The sequence below is a fragment of the Ceratotherium simum genome, chromosome 6, assembly GCF_057802395.1.
Source record: "Ceratotherium simum simum isolate JZ-2026a chromosome 6, ASM5780239v1, whole genome shotgun sequence".
In the NCBI taxonomy this organism is placed as follows: domain Eukaryota; kingdom Metazoa; phylum Chordata; class Mammalia; order Perissodactyla; family Rhinocerotidae; genus Ceratotherium; species Ceratotherium simum.
The window spans coordinates 49,162,897-49,183,878 of NC_141905.1; positions in this window are offsets into that span (position 1 = coordinate 49,162,897).

The following is a 20,982-nucleotide window of genomic DNA, read 5'->3' on the forward strand; positions in this document are numbered from 1 at the left end:
CGTAAAACCTTTTTTCTCTCTTTGTTTCTCTATTAGCCAGAATAACTTGTAACCTTGAAGCATATGTGAAACTAAAACGGAAAAGAAGAATTTGAGATCTTTTATTTTCTAAGCACAAGTGCGCTAAAATCTGTATCTGTTTTGTTAGCCCCCATAATTCACTGTGCTTAGCACTGGCATAGTACTGATCTCACAGAATTATAATTAGGGTTTAAGTTTCTGTGTTCTCCTATCAGATGTGAACTTCTCATGAAAAGAGGATGCCTAGGACATAGGAGAGGCTTAACAAATGTTTTAATTAATTGGTTAATTGATTTATAATGTTATAAATCTAACATATAATAGGTCTTTCCATTCCTATAGATTTAACCTGACAGGAGGTGGTGGGGGGGTGGCGGGGAGGAAGGAAAGACAAATGGTTTAAAGATAGGACATGTGAAATCAAACCATTTTACTGACCTTAATTATATTATTGCCCTGTCATAACAGGTCTGTTCCTGATGTGTCTAGAGACCAGTCCCATCAGAGGGGGTCTTGCTATCCTTAAGGTTTGAAAACCTGGACATTGTAGGCCAACAAATCTGGGTTTGAATGTGAGATCTGTTATTTACTAGCTCTATGACTTTGGGCAAGTTATTAAGCTCTCTAGCCTCAATTTTCTTATCTTTAATACAGGGACAATAACAGTACACATGCCATGGAGGTGCGCTGAGAATTAAGTGAGCCAATGCGTGTAAAGTGCTGAGCTCTATGGCTGGCACTTAGCAAGTGCGCAATAAACATGCTGTTGTACTACCTCGGATGAGAGTTTCATTATACTATGAAGTGATATTCTCACATTTCCAGAAGTCTGTTAGGATAAAGATTCCTTCATATCTCCTTAGTGTCTGCATGAAGACTTCACCTCTCAAGTTCTCAACCATGGCATCTTGTCTGGGAATGTTTATCTTCTCTGACTTGTGAAGAAGCCATGCCTCTCTGTCTCTTTGACCTCTTGGTTCTCTCATTCTCAGTCTTAATACACCCCTCTGGCTAGGTCTTACTGATTAGTAGTCTATAAAGCTTTTATATAAATCTTATATAAAACCTATAAGATTCCATCTTTGTGACCCCTAGACAATTAAGTTTAAAATATTGATCAATCCATGAAAATAACTATCTAGATATTTCTCAGTTCACTGAAGACCATCATTAATATTGGGTATTGTTCCCATCTGTCTAATATGAGGTATTTTATTGAGCCTACAGTCCTTGCTTTCATGGAGTCATAAAAACTAAAACATCTTATAAAAATGCAAGTCCTCCTAGAGCTATTGATATATTTTTTAAAGCCAGAGGTTTATCCTATATGTCATCTGCATTCATTATTTGTTTAAGGATAACTTCCTTGCTTAGATTGCTGAGTGAGTTTTGCACAAGAAAAATGAATTAATTCAATGGATAAAAGTGAGATGCTGAACCATATTTGAGATTTTAGAGGTCAGTACTTTGCATATGTATCTCTTCTTTGCAACTACATCCTTCTTATTACCCCTGGGGACTATCATAACATCAGAGCTGCTGTTCTTCATATAAAATTTAGTTCATTTGAGCATAACATGTTTTCAAAAATATTTACTATGCATAACTCGTGGAAATGCTCCTAAAATTGAGGGAGTTTTACTGAGCAAAAGAAGTGATATATTCTTTTCAGAGACTGAGTGCATGGCTTCCAAAGACACAGGCAAGAGCAAAACTTGCTGATTTTAGATGTTTAAGAATGCAATATCTACTAGACCTTCTTTCACCATAGACAGGCCCAACAGTAGTGTACTGGCAAGCTAACGTTAAAATCACCCTCCCCATCTTTTTATTGTTAGTGTTTTTGGAACCAGAAAAACAAAACCAAAGGAGTGAGAAAAAAAAAGCAAAGCCTGTAACTTGAGTTACAAAAGTGCCTGAAACAAATCAAGTATGCTAAATTAGCAGTGCTCAAAGTCCTATTCAACTTCAAAATAGTATACCTGATAGAGTTTCACAAACCCTTCTACTTTCTAGTCTGCTGCTTATTAAGTTTAAATACTAGGACCATTCTGAGAGCTGTGAATGCGCAAATAAGGCCCAGTGCCAGAGGCATTTCTTTGTGTCTTCTGAGTTCTCAGGTAAACGAGGGATCAGAAAAGAGGATAGGGAAGGAAAGAAGACAAAGAGGTTGACTCCCCAACAGTGTTTTCTTCCCCTACGTTTTGCAAAAAGCTAAAGAGATGTTAATGATTCTTAACCAGCTGAAAGTAGCATTAGAATTCTATCTGGTTGTTCTTGAACCTCTGGCTGGACAGTGTTCCTTCCACATGCCAATCCGTCTCTCAGTCAGTCCTACTTATGCTAAAAAAAAAAAAAAAAAATGCTACTTATGCTAGATAAACTGGCTTTCCATAGTTTATTATCATGTTGTCCTCACAGGCTAGTATTCAAGGAGCCTCCCCACATCCCTTTCTTGGGACCCTTGGAAATAAACAAGGAAACAGTTTAAGTGAATGATGTCTAAAGCCATGAAATACAGTTATTGTTTTGAGGTTTTTTGGGAGGGGAAGGGGAGGGTGAATGATCATATTTCTTCAGTTGAGTGAATCATAACGATTTTCAGCATATAAACTCACACTCATAAGCCAAAAACAGAAGATAACTAAAAATCCCTGCAGGGGGACAACATTGCCTCTTCATTCCGTAGGAAGATAGGGTTCATGAGACTCCATTTTAATGATCATTCCCAAATTCCATTTCTGTACCCAACACAGGAAAGTGTTGCCAAGTACAGAGTGTCAGGTAGGTGAAGAACAAGCTCAGCGTTTGTCAAAATAGTTTGAAGCATGCAAGATGCAGATTATTGAGTACACTATTTGAGAAATTCTAAATTATGAAAGTACTAAATGAGAGGGCCAGCTCTGTGACCTGTCACATGTGACCTGCCTGTCTGAGTTTCCTCCTCTGAAATTGGGATAGTCTACCAACTTTATGATTCGATGATTCTATAATTCATTCTGACCTGAGTGTGGGAGAACTTTTGTTTGAATTTTCTCCCCCTTTGAAATCCAACAAATGAATGCTCAATTTGAATTCTAGGTTTGGGAGTATACTTTAAAATATTAAGTTATGAAGATTTCTAAGAAGATTTGTGTAGTAATCCCTTGTCAACTATTTTGCCAGTCATAGTTTTGTCACAATGTGGTTTCATATTTGTATGCCTATATTTTTAAATCTGTGATCTCTATGTATGTATGTATGTTTGAGTTTAGTTCCTTTAAATCAAAGAATTTAACTACAGTTATCGCTACCCTCCTCTCCACCTCTTCCCCAATCTTGTGGTCAGAGGGTGAAGAGAGAGGAGGTCTGCTATTCTCTACCCTCTTCATATATGACTAGTGGAAGATAACAGTAGGAGACCGGGCGTAGAAAAACCGTGCCCTTCTTTTCTGGAAAGACCAGATGGCTACCAAGAATGTTGCCAAGGCTTGCAAAAATGATACCAGTGAGAAAGCAAATGCAAGAAAGCATTAAATATGAATGCAGTGAGGGCTGCAAGCAAGAACTGTTAAAAAAGAATTGTGGTTAATATGAAATAAACCCCATCTTCCCCAGCAGATCATGGCTTTCAGAATATGAGCTCATGAGCGACTGAGGGAAAAGATTCTTTACCAATTTTATTGTTTTAGTCTCTTGTAAATTTCCTTGAAATTGCCAGTGAAGGTTTTATCTAACATGGCACTTTTCAGGAATGTAACCATCACCACCCCCGGTTGGTGAGAGATTACTGTAACAAATTCTAAAAACACTCACATAGATTCTCATGAATCATGTTTTGTTTTGTTTTTTAATAATTGAAAGTTGATTTTTTTTTTTTTGAGGAAGATTGGCCCTGAGCTAACATCTATTGCCAATCCTCCTCTTTTTTTTTTTTCTCCCCAAAGCTCCAGTACACATCTATACATCCTAGTTGTAAGTCCTTCTAGTTCTTCCATACCAGAGGCGGGACGCCGCCTCCGCATGGCTTGATGAGCTGTGAGTAGGTCCATGCCCAGGATCTGAACCAGCGAACCCTGTGCTGCCGAAGCAGAACGCGCCAACTTAACCGCTTTGTGAGAACTTAACCGCTATGCCAACGGGCTGGCCCCAGGAATCATGTTTTATTGGGAGTTAGCCAAAGAGGAAGAGTGGAGAGGTAAGGACATAGATTTATCTCTGCTTATGTAGAGCTACTTTTATTAAGGGAAAAAACATTTTACCTCTTTTTTTTTTTTAAATCTCACTCTCTAGGTCTCCATGCCTGTTCTGCATAATCCAATTTATTGTTAATTTCATTGTCTATTGACACACTGGGTGGTATGTTATTTTAGAACACACCTCTCTCACAGAGGTAACAAACCAACATTAAGAAAGGTAAGACACATGCATCTTTTCCCTTGATAAAGACACCTGCCCCAGTGTTAGAGAAATGGTTAGGGAAGATCTGGATATATATCTAGGAAGATCTAATTTCAAAGAATCATACTCTTTCAGGATTGAAAGGAATATTAAATGTTATTGAATCTTCAACCAAAGGCAGTGTGGAGTTGTAGAAAGAGTGTGTGCTATGAAATTAAGAGGACCTGGATCAAATCACGGCTTTGCTGCTTAGTAGCTGTGTGTTTTGGGCAGTTTATTTAACCTCTCTGAGCCTAAGTTTCCTTACCTATAAAATGGAGATAATGACTCATTATAGGGTTGGTGAGAGGATTGAAGATAAGGTATGTAAAGGACCTGGGACAGATATAATAAGCATTTAGTGAATAATTGTGGTTTTGTAATCATGACTGTCCTACCAACTGATGATTGAAGTGGCCATTCCCAGTGACATGGAATTCAGTAACTGCTCAGGAAGCCCCCATCTCGTGTTTGGAGAGCTCTTCGGTGTTAGTTCTTCCTTTTAGTGGGCCTAAATCTTTTCACCTAGAACTTTTATCCACTGTTCTCATTCTCGGCAGTGGGGCTGTGCAGGTTAAATCTGTGTAACTCTATTAAGAATGTAGTCTAGAATGGAATGTATGCTTTACAAGTGGTGTGACCAATGTGGATACTATAGATTTATCAACACAATTTAGGGTCAAACTAGCTGTCTTTTCCTGGCACCTACCCTTTTAATACCTATTAAATTTGCTGTTAATTAAAGCCTGTTCATCTTCACGAGAGCTGTAGCCAAAGCGTGGGTCCTGCGTGCTGTACCTGTCGTAGTTTTGAGGGGGAGACTCATGTGCAGAACCTTACAATTAAATCTTTATCATATTGATTAACTGGTAAAACTCCATCTGAGTCATGCAAATACATTTGAGTATTTAATTAGTTATGATGTCGCATGGCATACCTGTAAGGTAATGTAACTGACAAATGGACAAGAACTTAACTGCGTTTTCTTTAACAAACACTTATATAGCTTTTAATATGTGCCAGGCACTGTTCTAAGTGCTTTACATGTATTAAGTCATTTAATTCTCACTCATAATAACCCTATGTAGAAGTACAATTATTATTCTCAGATAAGGAGACTGAGGCACAGAGAGGATAAGTAATTTGTCCAAGGTCAAATGGCTAGTAAGTGGCAGAGCTAGAATTTGAACCAGGCTGTCTAGTTCCAGAGCCTGTGTTCATGCTCATTATGCCCTGTTCTCAAATTTGTCAAAATTTTAAAAAATTCTGTTGCATGGACTGTTAGGGCTCCTTAAAAGCAAGAAAATCATGATGAATTAGCACTGTTGGATCTACAACCTCTAAACTTTATAAAAGCACTATTAGAGAATATCATTTGAGTTGCTGTGGATTTGATTTATGAGAATACAAAATGTTGACTGGAAGCAATATTTAGCTCCATTCTAAGACTAGGTTTCTAATAATGTTTCATTTTATATTTCAACTATATAAATGAGAAGGAATTGATGAATGCCTCTGAATTTTGATCTTCTAATATGTACTTCATTCTGATAAAAATTGTCTTCAAATATTAAAACAACAATACATCATATTTTAGTTTTATTTTTAAATTAACATGGTAAAATTGTGTGTGTGTACGCATGTGTGTACAGTTCTATGAATTTTAATACAGTAGATTCATATAACCACCACCACAATCAAGATACATAACAGTTCCATTATCTAAAAACCTCCCTAGTGTTACCCCTTTATAGTTACTACCTCAACCCCTGGTAACCATAGATCTGTTCTCTATCACTATAGCTTTGTCTTTATGAAAATGTCATATAAATTAAAGCATACGGTATGTAACGTTTTGAGACTGGCATCTTTTACTCAGCATGCCTTTGAGATTCATCCAAGATGTTGCATATGTCAATAGTTCATTCATTTTTATTGCTGAGTTGTATTTCTATAGTAGAGATGTACCACAGTTTGTCCATTCACTCGTTGAAGGACATTTAGGTTGTTTCTAGTTTTTGGCTATTATGCATAGAGCTGCTGTAAACATTTGTGTTTAGGTTTTTGTGTGAACAGATGCTTTTTTTCCTTAGAGTAAATACCCAGGGTTGGAATTGCTAGGTTATACGATAAAAGTATTTTTAACTTGCTGAGAAACTGCCAAACTGTTTTCCACAATGGCTGTACAATTTTTTAGTTCCATGAGAATGTATGAGCATTGCATTTGTTCTGGATCCTCACCAGAACTTGATATTATCAATATTTTTTATTTTAGATATTCTAATAGGATCTCATAGGTGGTTTTAATTGGCATTTCTCTAATGACTAATGATATTAACATCTTCTCATGAGCTTCTTTGCCATCTGTTTATCCACTTGGGTGAAATGTCTGGTCAAGTCTTTTGCTCATTTTAAAATTAGGTTGATTGTTGTCATGCTGTTGAGTTTTGAGAATTCTTTATATATTCTGGATACAAGGCCTTTGCCGTAGGTGATTTGCAAATATTTTCTTCTAGTCTGTAACTTACTTTTTTATTCTCTTATCAGTGTCATTTGTAAAGTGTTAAATTTTGATCAAGTCCAATTTATCAATTTTTTTCTTTTATGGATCATGTTTTTGGTCTCATGTAAGAGCTCTTTGCCTAATCCCAGATTATGAAGATTTTCTTTGAAGGTTTTTTCTAAAAATTTTATAGTTTTAAATTTTACATTTAGATCTATGATACATTTTGAGTTAATTTTTGTATAAGGTGTGCGTTTTGGGTTGAGGTTCACGTTTATGTTTACGAATGTCCAATTGGTCCAACACCATTTGTTGAAAAGTCCATTCTTTGGACCTTTGTCAAAAATCACTTGGCCATATTTGTGTGGATCTGTTTCTGAGCTGTCTGTTGTGTTCCACTGATATAAGTCACTATCCGTTCACCAATACCAGTCTTGGTTAATCTAGTACAACTTAAAAATCTGGTAGTGTGATTCCTCCTACTTTATTCCTTTTCAAACTTATTTTGGCTTTTCCAGTTCCTTTGAATTTCTACATTATTTTTAGAATCAGCTTGCCTGTATCTACAAAAATTCTGCTGGAATATTTAATGGAATTGAGTTAAATCTGTATATCACTTTGGGGAGTTGAGTCTTGCTGTCCCTGAACATGATATGTCTTTCTATTTATTTGTCGTCTTTGATTTCTTTCATTAGTGTTTTGTAGTTTTCAGCGTAGGGACCCTGTTCATGTTTTGTTAAATTTATTTGTAAGTATTTCAATATTTTTTGGAGCTATTATAAATGGTATTGTTTTTAAAATATCAGTTTTGGTTGTTCATTGCTGGTATACAGATATAAAATTATTTTTGTATTTTTACCTTATGTATTGTGACCTTACTTAATTCAATTCTAGGAGGAGTTTGGTTTCAGCTTTTGGTTTCAATCATGTCATCTGCAAATAGGGACATTTTTATTTCTTATTTTCCAATCCATATGCCTTTTATCTCTTATTCTTGATTTATTATACTGGCTAGGAATTCTCGAATAATGTCAAATAGCAATGGTGAGAGAGGACGTCCTTGCCTTGTTCCTGATCTTAGGGTGAAAGCATTCAGTCTTTCACCACTGAGTATGTTATTAGATGTTGGCTTTTTGTACATGACGTTTATGAGGTTGAGGAAGTTCCCCTCTATCTTAGTTAGCTGAGAATTTTTTTTTTCTTGAAAGGATGTTGAATTTTTTCAAATGCTATTATGATTATGTAGTTTTTCTTTAGTCTGTTAATATAGTGGATTACATTGATTGATTTTTCAAATATTGAAGCAGCCTTGCCTTTTCAGGACAAGCCCCACTTGGTTGTAATATGTATATGTATTTTTAAATACCTCTGGGTTCAATTTGTTAAGATTTTGTTTGATTTTTGTATCAATGTTTATGAGAGATATTAACCTATAGTTTTCTTTTCTAGTACTGTCTTTGGTATCAGAACAATGCTGGTTTTATAAAGATGAGTTGGAAAGTATTCCCTCCTCTACTATGTTTTGGAAGAGTTTGTGTAGAAATGTATCATCTCATCTTTAAATGTTTAATAGAATTCTACAGAGTAACCATCTGGGCCTGGAAAATTTTTTGGCGAGGCTTTTAACTATGAATTCAATTTCTTTATAGTTTTAGGATTCTTCAGGTATCTATTTTCTCTTTGATGAATTTTGGTAGTTTGTTTCCAAAGAATTAGTCCATTTCACCTAGGTTGTCATGTTTATGCATGTAGAGTTCTTCATACTTTTCCCTTATTATCCTTTTAATGTGAACAGGGTCTATAGGGAAATCCTCTCTTTCATTCCTGATATTGATACTTTGTATCTTTTCTTTGTTAAGATTTATGGATTTTGTTCGGATTTATGAATTTCATTGGTTTCAAAAAAACAGTTTTTTTATTTCATTGATTTTTCTCTGTTAATTTTCTGTTTCCAATTTCATTCATTTCTGCTCTTAAGTTTTATTTCCTTCCTCCTGCTTGATTTGGGTTTATTTTGCTCCTTTTTTATAAGTTTTTTAAAGATCAGTGAGTTGAGACCTTTCTTCTTTTTTTAATATAAGCATTTCATGCTGTACATTTCTTTCTAAGCACAGCTTTAGCTGAATCCCACAAATTTTGATATGTTGTGTTTTCATTCAGTTCAAAATTTTTTTTACATTTCCCTTTTAACTTCCTCTTTGATCCATGGATTATTTAAAAGTGTATTGTTTACAAATGTTTGGAGTTTTTAAAAATTTTTCTGTTACTCATTCCTAATTTAATTCCATTATGATTTCAAGTCTTTCACTTTTTTTAGGCTGGTATTATGATCCAGATATTGTCTGTCTTGATGAATGTTCCATGTACATTTAAAATAATATGTATTCTGCTATTGTTGGGTGGAGTAATCTGTAAATATCTATTGGGTCCAGTTGGGTTGATGGTATTGTTCAGGTCTTCTATATCCTTGCTGATTTTCTGTTTACTAGTTCTCTCTGTTGCTGAGAGAGAAGTGTTGAATTTTCCAAATATAATTGTAGATTTGTCTGTTTCTCCTTTCAGTTCTATCACTTTTTGATTCATGCATTTTGTGATGTCTTTCTTAATCTGTGATAATTTTCTTTCCTCTGAAATCTACTTTATCTGATATTAATATAATTGCTTCTCTTTTGTTTTGATTAGTGTTCACATGGCATATATTCTTTCATCCTTTTATTTTTAACACCCCTATATCAATATATTTGAGTTCAGCTTTTTGTAGACAACACATAGCTGGGTCATGTTCTTTGTATCCATTCTGCCGATCTATGTGTTTTAATTGGGATGTTTAGACCATTTCCATGTAATGTAATTATTGATATATTTGGATATAGGTCTACCACTTTGTTTTCTGTTGGTTTCCTTTTTTTCTTTCCTTTTTCCTGCCTTCTTTTGGGACATTTGAACATTTTTTAGTATTCAATTTTATCTCTTGTGTTTTTGACTATATGTCTTTTAAAAAAATTTTTAGTGGTTGCTCTTGGGATTAAAATATAAATATTTAATTTTCCACAATCTACTTAGAATCAACATATCTAACTATTTCAAGTGGAATGTAGAAATCTTCTCATCATTTAGATCCCTTTACCCTCTCCTCTTTATGTTGTAGTTGTCTTATGTATTGCATTTACATACATTGAAAACCCCACCAGACACTGTTATCATTTTTGCTTTCAAATGGGAAATATATTTTAAGGAACTCGAGAGAAAAATAGAATTTACCATTTTTGTTGTTCCTCCTGTATTCCTGATGTTCCAAGTTTCCCTATGGTATAATTTCCCTTCTTTTCTGTCTGAAGAACTCCCTGTAGTAATTCTTTAGAGCAGGTCTGTTGTCAACGAATTCTCTTTGTTTTCCTCCCCTGAGAATGTGTTTATTTCATCGTCATTCATGAAGAATATTTTTGCTGGATTTAGAATTCTAGATTGATAGGGTGTCTTTTTTTTTCCCCAGCACTTTAAGTTGTTCTGCTTCATTCTACCCTCCATGGTTTCTGATGAGAAATCTTCAGTCATTTGAATTGTTGTTCCCTTATAAATAACGTGTCATTTTTTTTTCTTCCTGCTTTCAAGATTTTTTTTTTTGTCTTCAATTTTCAGCAGTTTGATTATTATGTGTTTGGGCATGAATCTCTTTGGGTTTATCCTCTTTAGGATTCACTCAGGTTCTTAAATCTGTAAATGCATGTTTTTCACCAAATTTTGGAAATTTTCAGTCATTTTTTCCAGATATTTTTTACTGCATTGTATTCTTTTTCTTCTTCTTCTGGACCTCCACTGACATGAATATTAGATCTTTTGGTTATGTCCCACTAGTCTCTGAGGAGCTGTTCATTTTTTTCCCAGTATTTTTTCTCTTTGTTGTTCAGATTGAATAATTTCTGTTGAGTTATCTTCAAATTCATTGACTCTTTCCTGTGTCATCTCCATTCTGTGATTGAGCCCATCCAATGAGTTTGTTATTTTGGTTATTGTATTTTTCATTTCTAAAATTTCAATTTAGTTCTTTATATCTTCTATTTCTTTGCATTCTTTTTAAGAGTATTTTCCCTTACTTCCTGGTACACTTTTATAATAACTGCTTTAAAACCTTGGTTAGCTAATTCCAGCCTCTTTGTCATCTCAGCATTGACCTCTGTTAATTGTCTTTTCCCACGTGAGTTGAGATTTTCCTGGTTCTTTGTATGCTGAATAATTTTGAATTGTATCCCGGACATTTGAAATGTTATAAGACTCTGGGTTTTGTTTAAATCCTATGGAGACTATTGATGTTTTTCTTTTAGCAAGCAATAGAGCTGGTTGAGTTCAGGCCACAAATTCCAACCGACCTTCTGTGGGTTGTGGTTTCAATGTCAATTCTGTTTCCAGAGCATTTGTAGTACTATTTGGATCTATCTTCTGTGTGTGCCACCACTCAGTGATCAGTCTAGGACATGTATGGTGGTCCTCTAGTTCAGTCTCAAAGTCTTTGGTATGCTGTTTAGGATCAGATCCATCCATGTGTAGCCTGAGGGTGAGCCTAGGAGTTTATAATCAACTTATCTGTTACTTTCCTGAGTTCCCCCTTCTTCATTATCTCTGGTACTTTCTAGTTCCCTGGACTTCCTCTTTTATTTATTTATTTATTTTTTGTGAGGAAGGTCAGCCCTGAGCTAACATCCCTGCTAATCCTCCTCTTTTTTGCTAAGGAAGACTGGCTCTGAGCTAACATCTATTGCCAATCCTCCGCCTCCTTTTTTTCCCCAAAGCCCCAGTAGATAGTTGTATGCCATAGTTGCACATCCCTCTAGTTGCTGTATGTGGGACGTGGCCTCAGCATGACCGGAGAAGCGGTGCGTCGGTGCGCGCTCGGGATCTGAACCTGGGCTGCCAGCAGCGGAGCGTGCGCACTTAACCACTAAGCCACAGGGCCGGCCCTGGACTTCCTCTTTTAGACCTACAGCCAGAAAGCTAGGGTTTAGTTATCTGGCTCTGCTGCATACTTTCTGGGACTGTGCGATGCCCAAGGCCAAGCAGTGGAAGGACAGAAAGAACACAACCCGCGTTGTGCCCACCCTCTTGGGACCACAGCTTCTCCATAGAGGAAGTTTCCCTCCCTTAGAGGTTTTGGTGCTGATGGGTCCCCACTGCTACAGCAGTTATTGCCACTACTTGGACACCAGGATTTCCTGGGGCCTGGGCACTAGAGAACGAGAGAAAAGAACAAAAACCATCTGATTTCCATAACACTGTCTAAGCATTAGGAGATGCTTTTCCTGCTTCTTGAGCCAGAACTGGAGGGCTTCTCCTGGAGCTTTCTCTCTCTGTGCCCTGGTGCCCATTGTGAGTTTCAGGCTACCTTAAGTCTAGACCAGGGGATTCTGGTGAGGGAAAAAAACAAGGCAGAAAACTCACTGCTGATTCAGCGGTGCTTTGAATTCTGGTCTTCTTCCCCAGTTCACCTGCTATTCTTTACCTCCCAGAGTCCTCAAATAGCTAGCCCTGTGTTCCATCCAGGTTTTATAACTATATTCAGTGAGAAAGACAAGAGGGAGTGTGCTTATTCCAACTTACCCAGAATTGGAATAATATATCATATTTAAATTGCTATTATGAACTGAATGTTAGTGTCCCTCCAAAATTCACATATTGAAGCCCTAACCCCCAATTATGATGGTATTTGGAGAGGGGGGTCTTTGGGAGGTAATTATGGTTAGATGAGGTCATAAAGATGGGGCCCTCATGATGGGATTAGTACGCTTATTAGAAGAGATACCAGAGCTTGCTTGCTGTCTCTCTCCCCCCTCCCTCCCTCTGTCCCTCCCTCCCGCCCTGCCCCCCTCCCTCCCTCCTTCCTTCCCTCCCTCCTTGCCATATGAGGACACAGTGAGAAGGTGGCCATCTACAAGCCAGTAAGAGAGCTCTCACCAGGAACTGAATTGGCCATATTGATCTTGGACTTCAGTGCCTCCAGAACTGTGAGAAAATAAATTTCTATTGTTTAAGCCACTCAGTCTATGGTATTTTGTTTTGGCAGCCTGAGCTGACTAAGACAATTTCTAAAATATTCATGAAAAAAATTCATGGCACTACATATTGTGTCACTTTTCCCAATTCAATCACCACTTTTCCCCATAGTTCTACCTGAACATATTTTCTGCAAAATTTATTTACAATTTATACATAGCTGAATATCCAGACAAAAAAAAGAAACAATCCCCCAAAACTAGACTGTAGCTTTAGTGATCCAAATAATTTTTTATTGTTTGGTTATAACAGCTCAAATATATGTTTTGGTATGTCTATATTTTGAATTAATTTACTGCTTGATTGTTTGGTCTCTGGTCCCCTTGACTAAATTTGCTCAATGTTTCACTATAAATAATCTCAAGGCTGAGTGACCTAGGTCCTGTTTGGGCCCATTCTTTTTATTTTTTATGTCTTTGAGAAGCTTACCTCAAAGTACATATGGTTAAAAGCCCATAGTCCATTTATTTCACTTACAGCATGGTAAACTATAAGAAATGAGAGTAGTGCTGAATAAATATAATTGAGTAGAAGGAAGATAAAGGAGTTTGCTTATCTTTTGCAGATAATAGTTTTAAATAAATTCATATATGAAAATAAACAAAACACTAATAATTCTAGACCATCAAAAATGAAGGGCAAGTCTTCATAATTGGAGTGGAATTAGGCTAGAACTAAGCTATTGTCTCAAGTGGGCCGAAGACTCTAGAATAGATCAGTGAGCTTCGGTACCTAAGGCAATTTCCTGTTATGCTCTATTGGTCTCTACCAGATGGACTTCTTTCTTTTCTTTCTCCCCCCACTAATTTTTCCATCTCATCTGTTCCATTTTCTTTTTCCCTTCTTCACAATTTTTTACATCTATGAACCTGGGTTAATCGTAGGTCAGAATTTTTTTTTTTTTTAATTTTATTTAGTTATATTTTTTCCCCAAAGCCCCAGTAGATAGTTGCATGTCACAGTTGCACATCCCTCCAGCTGCTGCATGTGGGACCCGGCCTCAGCATGGCCGGAGAAGCGGTGCGTCAGTGCGCACCTGGGTTCCGAACCCAGGCCGCCCGCAGCGGAGCACGCGCACACAACCGCTAAGCCACGGGGCCGGCCCCGTAGGTCAGAATTTAAAGAAGCTGCTGATCCTTGAGGGGAATGCCTTTCCTTTATCCACCTCCACCTCCCATCCTTTCCTTGTTGCTCGCTCCATTCCATTCCTGTTCTGCTCTCCAGATTGTCCTTCTCCCCAGGTGCCAAGCTTTAGCTCCGCCACTGTTAGCCAGAAGACATTGCTTAATTCAGCTTGGCTCACTTGAGAATAAAAAGGTTATTACTTATTCTGGAATAAGAATACTGTAGTTTTCCCCTCCCACACTAGAGGGGAATGCTTTTATTAAAGCATTACATTGTTCCAGAGTTGTTAAGGGGAATTTGTGAAATAAACCTCAGTTATGATTTGGCCACTTCCATCTTAGAGAAAATTAAAAGATAAATATTAGAAAATGATAATTTCATCAGAACTTGATTGAAAGAGAAAATTTAGCTTCTTGAGTAAAATTAGGAGTCCATATTCTGGGGAATTTTGGTTATTTTTCCTGCAACTGAGGACAAGGTACATTACTGTGTTTGCTTTATGATTAAAAAGGCCTCATAGACCTTTTTTCCTCCCTTCAGGGCACAGAATATTTAACTAAGCCTGAAATTTTCTCTGTTGATGGTTCCTTTGGGAAACAAAAGATGAAAATATTTATTAAGGTCTTTCTAGATAATATCCCACACCAAAGTATAGAAAGGAAAATTTTATATGGTATGGTAATGTTATGTAATACATAGGTGATATTATTATCTAAGGATTATATTATATCCAGCTGATGTTATATTTGTGTGTCTAAGTATATATTTGAAAAAGTGTTTAGTCTTTTAGCCATTGAGTTTATAAATACTTAACTGAGTGTCTATCTGATATGTGAAAAACTGCTAGGCATTGTGAGAAGTACAAAGGTTTACACAAGAATTTTTTTTTTAACCTCTAAGAAACTTCAGTGGAAAGTGGGAGTAGCTTCAGTGAAGCAAAGACTGAGATGTAGTTAGGGGTTGTCAGGGCTTAACCTAGAGAGTCTAGATGAAGTTTTGATTCCAAGTATCACAATACCTTCTGACTACTGTGAATGAGGCTGGTTCTTGGGAAGCCTGTGCTGGTTTGCTCTTTGCACAGTTCAGCTGGGACTAGCATCCTTCTAGTTTGTAGGAGACATTATCCAGGAAGCTATCTAGTCCATGGGGGAGGTGACGTCTCCTGAACCTGGCCCCTACAGAAAACTTTGAATGAGAAAAAGGAGATTGTGTGCATTCTTGCTCATGTCACAATGTTGGACATGTGACTTAAGAGAAGCATGTGGCAGGTTAATATGAGTAGACCATTTCATTACCAAGCCTTGACTCTAGAGCGACTCAGAGGTAAATGCAGCTTATTTAAACTCTTAACTGAAACATTGATATGACATAAGATTATATCAATAAAAAACATAAAATTACTGTTTATTGGGGACATCTTGAAGGACTGGGGGAATCCTATTTTCTCATCATTTCCTGTTTCGTACTTGTTGATAGTTATTCCTCATTCATTCAGCATTTACTGAAAGCTTACCATATGTCAAACAATATGCAAGGTGTCAGAGATGGCAGCAGGGAGAATGCAATTGAATGAGATATAGTATCTGCACTCAAGAATAATAACAGCTAACATTGAGCACTTATATAGTGTTTACAATGTGCCAGTCTTGGTCTAGGTAATATATACATATCCTCACTTAATCATCATGACAACCCTATGAGGTAGATACTATTATTATCCCCACTTTACAGCTGAGAACACTGGGATAACAGAGAGATTAAGTAACTTGCTAAAGATCTCACAACTGGTAAGTGGCAGGGCAAATTTTGAAAGCAGACAATCAGGCTCTAGAAATGGTGCTTTTAGCCTCCACGCTAAATAGCTTCTCAAGGAATTTATGATCTGAGTATCCTTATCTTTTCAGGGTAAGGCAACAGGGAATGGTGTATAGGAAAGCAAAAAGTGACTCAGGTTAAGTGTTTCCTGTAAACTAACACCAAGAGTGTTTGACTCAAGAAATGCTTCAGTCTGTGCTCCGAAGAGAAGAATGGAGTAATAGTAAAGTATTAAATGCAGCAAAAAGTTGGAAATATTTACCAACAGGTGGCAATTCAGTTTAATTTTATGTTCTAGGGTACAACCCTGCATCTTCCTTTCACGTATACATTATGAGGGTTAATGAATACAATCAATCCAATAACATTTCTTTTCTCCCTTTATCTCTCCTTTGATAGAAGTACTTGTATAAAGGCTGCTTCACTGTGGAGGTTTGGGCCTGTATGGGCATGTCTGGTGAACTGATGGGATGGGTCTGCTGGGAGAGTCCTTGCAGAATAGTGGGAACCTTAGGGAGAAAATTCCTGAAGGTGGAAAATTATAGAAATGATAATAAAGCCTCAGCTGTTATAGGAAAGGGATGATTTCAGTACTTGTGGTAGTGAAGCAGTGTAGGGTCAAATTGTAAGAAAAACATGAGATGCATTTCTGTAGATCATACCTATAGATCATTTAGTAGTAGTATGTAATCAATAAGTTTTCATTATTATTTGTATCACAGTGCTCACCCCAGGATGTCCTTATAGAAGCATATTTGCAGAGACCTAGGAGAAAAAATGTAAACATGTCAGGAGTCTTCATAAGACCTTACATATGCCCTTAGTGACCCTATACATTTCTAAATGTTATCAACAAATATAATAATAAATGGTGGTAGTTATTATCGTTATTGCTCGGATTATGTCCTCATTTTATATTATCACTAATTTTATATTGGGGTCAGTGAGAAAATAGGATTTAATTTTCAAAATATTCAAATATTTAAATAGGTTTCTCTACACAGAAAGAGAGGAATGAAATTCATATGTATAGGCAAGGAACTTAATTGTCATTGCTGAGCATATGGATTTTGCCTTCCTACAGAAATGAACTCCTAAACTATGATTTTATTATCATAGAATTAATTTCTTGCTATGAGTCACTTTCTGCTTGTCTCACTATTGGATATTTGCTAGATCACTAGTATTTCTTCTATCTATCCTTCCTATATAAGTAAATAAATACTTTACTTCCTCTTTTCAGGCAAGTAGAGATTTCAAAAAAATGATGAGGAAATCCTTTTCCTTCTAATTGGTTCTTTGGCCTTTTAATCTCTCTTCTGCTCCCAGCTGGGGGTAGTCATTAAAATGCCTCAGACAATTGTGGAGACTTCATGATCATAACTGTGATATGATCATGTTACACACCCATTGAAAGTTCTCAGCTTCAGGGCCAAGGTCTGGGTGATGTCACACAGCCTATGGACTTCCTGCTTCCTGGACTGGTTTCTGTGTTGTGAGAACAGGAAATGAGAGAAAGATGACCCCGCTGTAATTTTGAGGTTCTGATTTGACTAGCATCTGGTAAATCTTGAGGTAATTCCATGTTGATAAATTGATCTAATTTATTCTTTTTAACTTGGTGTATAATATTCTAGCATATGAAAATAGTACATTTTATTTATCCATATTGATGGACATTTAGGTTCTAACTTTTTGCTATTTCAAATAACATTGCCATGAACATCTCTATATATGCTTTCTTGTGCACATGTATGAAAGTTTCTCTAGAGTAGGAGTCTTTAAATTTTTTTGTTAGCTTGTCCCACAAACAATTTGGAAAATCTTTTCCTAACACATTTTATTTATTTATTTATTTATTTAATTTTTTTGTGTGTGAGGAAGATCAGCCCTGAGCTAACATCCTTGCTAATCCTCCTCTTTTTTTTTTTTTTTTTTGCTGAGGAAGACCGGCTCTGAGCTAACATCTATTGCCAATCCTCCTCCTTTTTTTTTCCCCAAAGCCCCAGTAGATAGTTGTATGTCATAGTTGCACATCCTTCTAGTTGCTGTATGTGGGACACGGCCAGAGAAGCGGTGTGTCGGTGCCTGCCTGGGATCCAAACCCAGGCCACCAGTAGCGCAGCGCGCGCACTTAACCGCTAAGCCACGGGGCCGGCCCCTCCTTACACATTTTAGAATTGGAATTAAATTTTTCATAAGTTTAAGTAGTTGCAAAAGAAATAATTTCCTTGTGATATTAACATTTAAAAGTAGAATTCTTTTTTTTTTTTGGTGAGGAAGATTAGCCCTGAGCTAACATCTGTTGCCAATCCTCCTCTTTTTGCTGAGGAAGATCAGCCCTGGGCTAACATCCATGCCCATCTTCCTCTACTTTATGTGGGACGTCTGCCACAGCCTGGCTTGACAAGTGGTGTGTTGGTCTACGCCTGGCATCCGAACCTGCGAACCCTGGGCCACTGAAGCAGAGCACGCAATCTTAACCACTGTGCCACCAGGCCAGCCCCAAAAGTAGAATTCTTAAATGTATCCAATGGAATATAAATACCATAGTGAATTGATATTTACCATAATCCATCAAAACGTTAACAACACAAGCAACCTCTTCTCTTACAGTGGAAAATTGTATATCACTCCTTTTTCTGTTTGCACTTGAATTTTCTTTCTACTTCTGCCACAGATTTTTATCTGAATGTAGTATACATTATATGTGAATATCATTTATGATCACTATCATATTTCTCTGCAACAAATTTTATATGTAAATTTAAATTAAATTGTTAAATTTCTTTGAGCATAATATTCCTATGTTCAAAATTCTTCTGAATTATCATTAATTATTTTTATTGATTAATTGATCAATTAAGTAATTTTAAATGTTATAATTATTAAACATAAAGAAAGATATGAATGGAAATTTTAAAAAATTGGCTTGCACATCATAAACGAATTTTATTTATTTCTAGAAGGAGACAGGTTCGGCATCAGTTTATCCCTAGTTTTTGCTTTTATATTGTAAATACTGAGGAATATTGTTCACGTAAATAAGTTGATGGTGATCGGAAGGAATTGTTTTAGTGATGTCACTCATTTATTTGAAAGCTTTCCAAATTACATGCCACACATAGTGATTTTATTTTTAAAGATTTATCAGTGGACAATTTGAATAGGTCTTCCTTCAATTTACTAGAAAACAAGCAATGTTAAACAATCTAGCTTTCAAAAGGGTTTGTTAGTCAGTAGAACCATTCAGCTTCTCAACACCAATATCATTATTTCAGATTGTCTCTTTAGCTCCTTGCAAGTTTTTACACTGTGGGGTGGTACATTGTTTTAGCATTCAGACAGAGGTATACCTTTCTCTTTTAAAGTGGCAGAGAGGGCCCCTGTGAAAGGGGAGGTGGGGACTAGGAACCACAAGGGCCACTTGACTACACTGGTTCTCAGGTAGATCAGATTGAAGAGGAAGTATATATAGAAGTTAAAGATCTGGAATTGATCCCTTTAAACTGAGTGTCTCAGTTGTCTAGTTTGAAGATCACTACTCTGAGTTTTACTCAGAAGTAGAATTGCTAGTGTTGGAGTCTCCTAAGCTGTATGACTGTTTCACTGAGTCCACACCACTGAGGACGTTGCTATGCCTCTCAAGGACTGGAAAGAAATCCCTCTGAAAGTCTCTATGTGTGAGTCATAGGAGTTTTCTAACTTTGGGAAAATCCCATGGTCACTTTATTTAAATAACTGGTGACCAATGAGTAGTAACCCACCAGAGACACTTAATTTCTTTCTATAATTTGCTTTGTGACAACCTCTGGAAGTATTTTTATTCATAATTTTCCTTTAAAGGGCATCCTTAGTCTACATCAACAAAGATGGTACAAAGACAGCACTGTACTTGGTTTGCATTCTATGCCCTGAAGCGGAAATGCCTTTAAGGCCTCCTTTACTCTCTGTTAATTGCAAAATAAACAGATGTCTAATGAAGAAGGTTATTAGAAATATTTTATGCAGTTTGGAAGAACTAGAGGTCAGGATTGCTTGACCTAGCTTCTCATAGCAAACCCAAGCCAAGTAAGCTACCAAGGTAAGTGTACTACCAAGATAGCTTACAAAAATTAGGGCAATTCTTAGGGCAAAAATTTTCTGGTTTACAAATTTCTGGATGTAGTTGAAAAGGACAGTACATTTCAAAAATAGAATAATGACCATTTCAGGCAGGACCCAGTTTAATTCTACTTTAAAGACTAAGAAGATTTAATGTGCCAAATTCAAATCCTAAGGAAAAGTTGACCAGTTAATAGGACATATACCTCAACATTGTAAAATAAACAGGATTTGATATGCAGACATTCCTATTTTACAGTTATAAGTTATTTTAAAAATCATTGTAAAGACTATGGGGCTGGCCCGGTGGTGCAGCGGTTAGGTGCGCCCGCTCCGCTTCAGCGGCCTGAGGTTTGCAGGTTGGGATCCCGGGCCTGCACCAACGCACCGCTTGTCAAGCCATGCTGTGGCGGTGTCCCATGTAAAGTAGAGGAAGATGGGCACAGATGTTAGCCCAGGGCCAATCTTCCTCAGCAAAAAGAGGAGGGTTGGCATCGGATGTTAGCTCAGGGCTGGTCTTCCTCACCAAAAAAAAAAAAAAAAACATTGTAAAGACTTAATATAATAAAGACTTAATAATAAAATATAATATTTTACAGTTAGCAAGTCCAGAAGAACACGTTAATAATAAGGCATATCTTAATTAGGGCTTCAACAGGTGATAGGAAGAGGTTGGTCCCATGAGATCTAGCAGCCAATGGCCTGGGGCTACACTCTGGGAGGCAGCCAAGACAAAGGTACTATGTCCAGAAGAGAAATTTTAGATAAGACTTATGGCTCAGTGCTAGGTAAATGAGGGTTTTTTTTTTCCCCTCAGAAAATAGACTTTCTATCCGTTAGCTTTTTCCCAATTCCCTGGCTTCATGAAATTTATGTTAAGGATTTGAAATATTCCCAAATTAATTTTTTGTGTGTGTGTGAGGAAGATCGGCCCTGAGCTAACATCTGCC